Here is a 6,627-nt window from a genome sequence, read left to right as displayed (position 1 = left end):
TAATTTGTACAATTCACCTCCCTGTGGTTCGACCCCGGTCTTGCCGGGTTATTTATTACTTCGACACTCCTGCACTTGGGAGAAGACATCAACCTTTTAGTCGTGTCAATTCCTATATCAGTTCTCATTTATGTCCAAGTTAAAAAACATATTTGAGTTTATTTAGACCATGTTTGTTTCTCGGAAAGTGGTTTTCGAGAAATTATTTTCCAAACTTTTCCGTATTTGTCTACCATTAGAAAAGTTGATCAACGAAAAACACTTTCCGATCAACAAAAATCACTTTTTAGTTAACGAAAAACACTTTTCAGTCAAAAAAAAATTTAGCTTGGTTTTCAGAAAAGTGTTTTTCTTTTTAACTGTGTTTGTTTTTCGGAAAGTGGTTTTTGGAAAAGCACTTTCTAAAATTTTTTGTGTTTGTTTGGTGTTAGGAATGTTAGTCAACGGAAAATACTTTCCAGTCAAAGGAAAATTTAGCTTGGTTTTCAGGAAAGTATTTTCTTGAAAACTTTGGACAGAAAACACTTTCTGGAAGTTGTGAAAAAATTTAAAAATATCATTATTTGTTGATTATATCAAATTTAATCCTCAAACTTTTGATTTGTTATATATATTTTGTTTTGAATATTTATTTTTTAATTTCTTTTCTTAAAATTTAATTTTTATATTAATTTTGGTCCTCATTTTTATAGTTGTTATTTGCTTTTCTTCTATTATTTTTTTATTAAAATTTTTTATCTATCAAGTTTGGTCCTTATTCTTTTTATTGTTACTTATTTTATTTGAAATACTTTATAAAATGTTATTATTATTATTTTAATTTCTTCATCTTTTTTTTTAGATTTGATCTTTATTATTTTGATTATTATTTATTTTTTTGAGATAATTTATGAAATTATATTTTTTTCAATTTTATTCTTATTTAAATTTTTAATTTGTAAGGTTTGTTCCTCATTATTTTAATAAACTTGAAAAAAAGTAAAACATTAATAAATTATTTTTCAATTTATTTTTCATAACATAATTAAACACTAAAAAGTTTTTTCCAGTTTATTTTTCATAACACCATCAAATATCACAAAATAATTCAATTTACAGGAATTTATTTTTTTCAAAAATTACTTTAAAAAAAAACAAATTTCTTTAAAATAAACAGAGCCTAAGAGATATTTTGAATTGTAGCGGTAATTATAGTTATTTTTTAAAATATTTTTATATAAAAATATAAAAAAATTAATTTTAAAATTAATAAATTAAAATAATTTAAAAAAATAATTGCATTGGAAACTGAAATAATTTTTTTAAGTGCGGGAAGAGTAGTTTCCCTGAATTAGTTTTTTTTTTAATTAATTAATTAATAATATCCCCACCTCCTCGATGTGATTTTCAAAGCTGTCTTATGGCCCATCAATCAAGGAATTGAAGTGCCTTTCTTGACTTTTTAGGGGACGAAACTTTCGGTCACGTCTGCAAGCAACTGCCAACTTTATCCACACGTTTTAACACACGTCTTTCCATTTAACCACCGGGAGACCATGCATTTATTTGATAGAGTATTTTTTATTTAAAAATATATTAAAATAATTTTTTAATTTATAATAAATTATTTTTAATATTAATATATTAAAATAATTTTAAAATAAAATAACGAGTAAGAACGTGTTTGGTATATATTTAGTAAAATCTTTTTTTTTAAATATTTTTATATATATTATTTTTACATATTGATATTAAAAATATTTTAAAAAATAATTATTACCATACTCTCAAATATATCTAAAGTTTATTAAAAATAAAAAGACAAAGATAAAAATATTAAAATAATTTTATTGTAAATTTTTATATTTTCAAAATAAGTGATACATATAAGATATTTTTTTTAAAAAAATATTTATTATTTTTTATTCATAAAATTTTAAAATTATCAAATATATATATATTATCATAGTTTTAAAATATAATTTAAGGATTAATCTAGGGCAAAACTCATGTTACTGGTCAACGCACAAGTTATGGATCAAATTGATCCAGGTCAATATAAAAATAATTATTATTATCATAGTTTTAAAATATAATTTAAAGGACGATCTAGGACAAAACTCAGAACACGTGTTAAGAGGATCAACTTGTATTAATTTGAGTTAATATAAAATAAAAATAATTATTAACATAATTTTAAATTTTAATTTAAGGATTGACTCGGGATAGGATCCCGGTCAATGATCAAAAGGATCAACCCAAGTTGACTTATGTTAATGTAAAATTAAAATTTGTTATTATAGTAATTTCAAACCTAACTCAAGAACCAACCGAGATAAGGCTCGAGTTATAGTATGAAAAAGTTAACATTTACTTAAGTAAATGTATATATAAAAATAATTATTATTATAATTTTTAAATTTGATTTAAGTGTTGATCTGATACAAAATTCAAGTTACTGGTTGATATAGTCAATTTAATTGCCCAAAATTTTTATTTTTTTTAAAATTAATAAGTTTTTTTATTTGTATTTTATCCCAATTTGACTTAAATTTTTTACAAAATCAAGTTAAGTCTATATTTTTTTTTTTTTTCTGAAACTAGTTTAGACTTTTTATTATCTCATCAAATTAATATTAGTTTTTTGGTTAAAATTATTATAATATTATAAATTATAACACTTTATATACACTATTTTTTTAAAAAAAATATATAAGTTTAATAATAATATAGGTTAAAAAACATATTTTTTTATATTTTATTTTTTATAACTAAATAAAATATAAAATAATCATTTTATTTTATTCATGAATATCAAATATAATTTTATTTCTAAAATATTTATTTCTATCTTATTTTCTTTATTTTTACTGTCGTTGAATCTTTTATTTCAGTAAAATAACCAAAAGCTACCTTAATAACTTTAGAAACTGAGAAAAAGATGAAAGAGGAAAGGTTTACATGAGAGAGAATGACAAAGACATCAGTCTGACCTTATCACAAGCTCACAACATCATCGTCTACCTTAGTTCACTCCTAAAATACGGCACTGGCTTCTTCAATCTTAACATCTAAAATCCTGAAGAATCTTTGGTAGAGAGATGAGCGACCCCAAGTATGGTTATCCTTACCCTGCCCAAGGTATTTATCTATCTTAATCATCTTCAAAATCCTTTTTTTTCTTTCCTTTTCTCTTCCCCTTCCTTTCATTTTCCTTTCAAAGATGCAAGTTTGAGAAGCATATATACAGGTTTTGCTTCAGTTTCCAAATTAATTATGATATTTTTATTTTATTTTTTATTAAACTGTTAATTTCAGTCTATGCACAAGGGATTCTCTTTAGAGGATCATTTGAGAGTTGATTTATGCCACGGAGGGTTTTTTTTATTACTATTCTCTTTTATTATTATTATTATTATGGTTCGTCGTAAGTACCTTGAGTTATATATTTCTTTTTCTTATCTTTATGCTATTTTGGTTTGTTTGATTTTGAAGATTATCTTGAGATCATTTTATGGTTTAATTTAATTTTTTTTTTTTGCCCCTTTGGCAGGTTATTATCAAGGACCTCCAGTGATGGCACCTCCACAATATTACGCCGCTCCACCGCCTCGGAGAGAGCCTGGTTTCCTTGAGGGATGGTAATTTCTTTGAAAATCTTACTATACCGCCTGGTTTATATGAATTGCAAAAAAATAAATACAATAATCTTAGTTTTATTTGTCTTGCTCTTGGTTCTTGCTCTGTAAATATTTTCTTGGATTTTTGAAGCGTTTACATTTATTGTCACAGCCTTGCAGCTTTGTGCTGTTGCTGCCTTATTGACGAGTGTTGCTGCGACCCTTCCTTCTTTTTCTGACTGAGCTAGATATCATGCTGCTTCTAAGAATAGTTATAGCTACGTGATAAATGTTGAGTATTAGTGTATTGATGAATGCTGTTGTTTATTGGCTTGGAGCGTTTTACTCCCATGTTTAGTACATGTGGACATCAAGAATCTTAGTTTTAATTCTCTTAACTTGATGGATTTAAATTGGCTTGAAATTAAATTGTCTAATAAGGATGTGTTTGTTACTGTGGTATTGTAGTTTTTTTTTTTTTTTATAATATCTGTGGTTTAAAAAAAATTATTTTATAAAAATTATTTTTAATTAAAGTTAATTTAAAATAAATATATATTTAGTTAAAATTACAATTGAAATTATGTTAAATAAGGAGTAATTTAATATATTTGATTAAGAATATTTTTTAAATTAAGGTTATAAAATAAATATTAATGATTTTTAATTGAAATATTATTGATTTAATTATTGTTATTATATTATAAAATAAATGATGTAATATTATTAAATAATATTAAATATCAGTTTTTTAAATAAAATACAATATTTAAAATTTTTTCATAGTATTTCATAGGTATTAGAGAATTAAAAACAAAAAAATAATAACAAGTTGAATGGATATTAAACCATTCTCAGCATGCTGTACTAAGGCGATCATCAAAAAACAATGACAAGTTTCAGTAAGGGAAAAAGTCGATGGAAAAACATGTGAACGGCCGATGGAAACAAAGGGATGATGAGAAGCAGGTCAGGGAGAACATGAAGGACTCATAATGGAAATGATACAGCTATTGGGAGTTTGTTGGAGAGGGCCATTAAAAAACTGTAAAATATTTTCAATTCAATCTGTTTAAAATTAAAATAATTCGAAATTAAGTTTGATAAAGAGTTAGGAATAGAGTCAATTTATTATGTTAAATGGATAGATTTTATAATCAGGAAATAATAGCATTTAGAGTTTTTTTTTTATTTAATCCGAAACTCATGCAAATTAAATTAACAAAAGTAAATTATTAAATCAAATCCAAAAAACCTTGATATGGAAAGATCAAAATGAAAAACAAATTAAGTGACTGAAAAAATATTTAAATGACCAAAACAAAGAAGAAAGCAATATGTGATTAATGCGCCATTGTTCTTCTCACAATGTACAGGAATTCACTTATCCCTGTTAATTTTTTTTAATGGCTTTGTAGCATTGACTCATTAAGTAAGATTGCAATGGAACTCGTCAATGGCTGCAGCTCAACCCCATTTTTTCTCCTTCCTTTCTTAAATAATTGGGCACTTGCTTTTCAACAATCACCATTGACACACTTATACCTTTTGAACTAATCTTCGAAAAAATTTCTCTGATTTTTTTTTCCTCCGGTGATTATATGTAGAGGCTTGAACTAACATCAATTTCAATACCTGCTTGCTAGATTTAAAGCCAATAATTCAACAAAAGCAGATAAATGAAAATGCAAATTACATGTGTTTTTAATCAAATTCTGTAGCCAAATAAGCAAGCACTGGCATAATTTCTTTGATTTGGAGAACGGATATGTTCCATCTTCACACTGTTAAGTAAGAACTAAATATTTGCAAAAACATTCCAAATGAAATTCACATGAAAACCAGCTTTGAGATTCCCTTATATATTACATAATCACTCTCATAGTTTAACAAAAAACCAGCAGCTGTACAAAGATTTCTCCAATGGAACCTTATTTCTGTTAGTTAATGATATATGTAGAGCTTTTAATTAGAGAACAAAGAATAGAGAACAGGGAACAAAATAACAGCGGTGAAAATAAAATAAAATAAAGAACTAAGAGCAGAAACACAAGGGGTGAGGTTACTGCCATCCCTCCAGTTTTAGTTATAGAAGAAATCAAACACTACAGAAGACAAGAATCAAATAACAACCATCATCTCCTTTATCTGAAGAGATATATATAACTAACTAGACTTATCCGAGATAAGTTTAAATTCTACAGATTCAAACAAGATTAAGATAAATAATTTGAAAAGAAACGTTGCAGAATAAACTCCAGCTTTGGTGCCACCACTTCAACAACTCCAACAATTTCAAACTAGTAGTAGTAGACGAAGATGAAGTTGCCAAGGTAAAGGATGATGTAGCTCCAGCAAACACGTTCACAAACAATACGAACTCATTGGACAAAGAGGACCTGTTATGCACCCAGCTGCTCCTGGTATAAAATGAAGGGGGGAAACCAGAAAGCGCGAAAACGAACCATTAGTCTTCAATATAAAACGAAAGGAAAAGATATGTGAATAGCCATATTACCTTGCAATCCTTCTAAGCAAGAGCGTGCTCGTGTAGCCTCAGAAATTCTCGTTGAAGTCGTGCCTTGCGCACTGCTACCTTCACATAGAGCCAGTCCCAAGATTCATCCAAGAACCGGAAATAGGCATGTCTCCAGGAACGTTTTAACAGTAAAGCACCTGAAACTCCCCAAAAGAATACACTAAAACCAATTCCCATAGCAGTACAAAACCATTTCATGAATTCATCAGCGACGACTTCTTTGCCTCGGTTGTCATCATTAGGAGGTGGGCTTTGGTTCGTCTCATCTCCAGGGCATTTCTGTAAGAGTGGCTTCCCGCACAATGCAAGGTTACCGGTAAATTGTGAAGCATTAAAGCCTTGCAGCTGAGTGCTTAACGGAATCCTCCCCGACAAGTGATTGTTGGAGAGGTTCAAGAAAGCCAGAAAATTTAGATCAGCCATTGTGATAGGAATTACTCCGGATAATTGGTTTCCTGACAAATCAAGTGATTCCAACTGTTTCAACTG

General features: G+C 27.3%; 2 long non-coding RNA genes across 2 annotated transcripts; one reads left to right on the top strand and one right to left on the bottom strand.

Moving 5' to 3' along the window:
- Positions 1-2,926: 2,926 nt before the first annotated feature.
- LOC105111706 (uncharacterized) lies at positions 2,927-4,053 on the top strand. Its single transcript, XR_839646.1, has 3 exons — positions 2,927-3,120; positions 3,533-3,620; positions 3,772-4,053. It is a non-coding gene; the product is annotated as an uncharacterized LOC105111706 (long non-coding RNA).
- A 1,582-nt stretch (positions 4,054-5,635) lies between these two features.
- On the bottom strand, positions 5,636-6,621 carry LOC105111701 (uncharacterized). The gene is made up of 2 exons (XR_839644.1): positions 6,118-6,621; positions 5,636-6,019 (listed from the first exon to the last, which is right to left on the bottom strand). It is a non-coding gene; the product is annotated as an uncharacterized LOC105111701 (long non-coding RNA).
- Between the last annotated feature and the right edge of the window lie 6 nt (positions 6,622-6,627).

Source organism: Populus euphratica, unplaced genomic scaffold (genome assembly GCF_000495115.2).
Source record: "Populus euphratica unplaced genomic scaffold, PopEup_1.0 scaffold306.1, whole genome shotgun sequence".
In the NCBI taxonomy this organism is placed as follows: Eukaryota; Viridiplantae; Streptophyta; class Magnoliopsida; order Malpighiales; family Salicaceae; genus Populus; species Populus euphratica.
The sequence above is the reverse complement of the archived record's forward strand: the minus strand, read 5'-3'. Positions and strand labels throughout refer to the sequence as shown.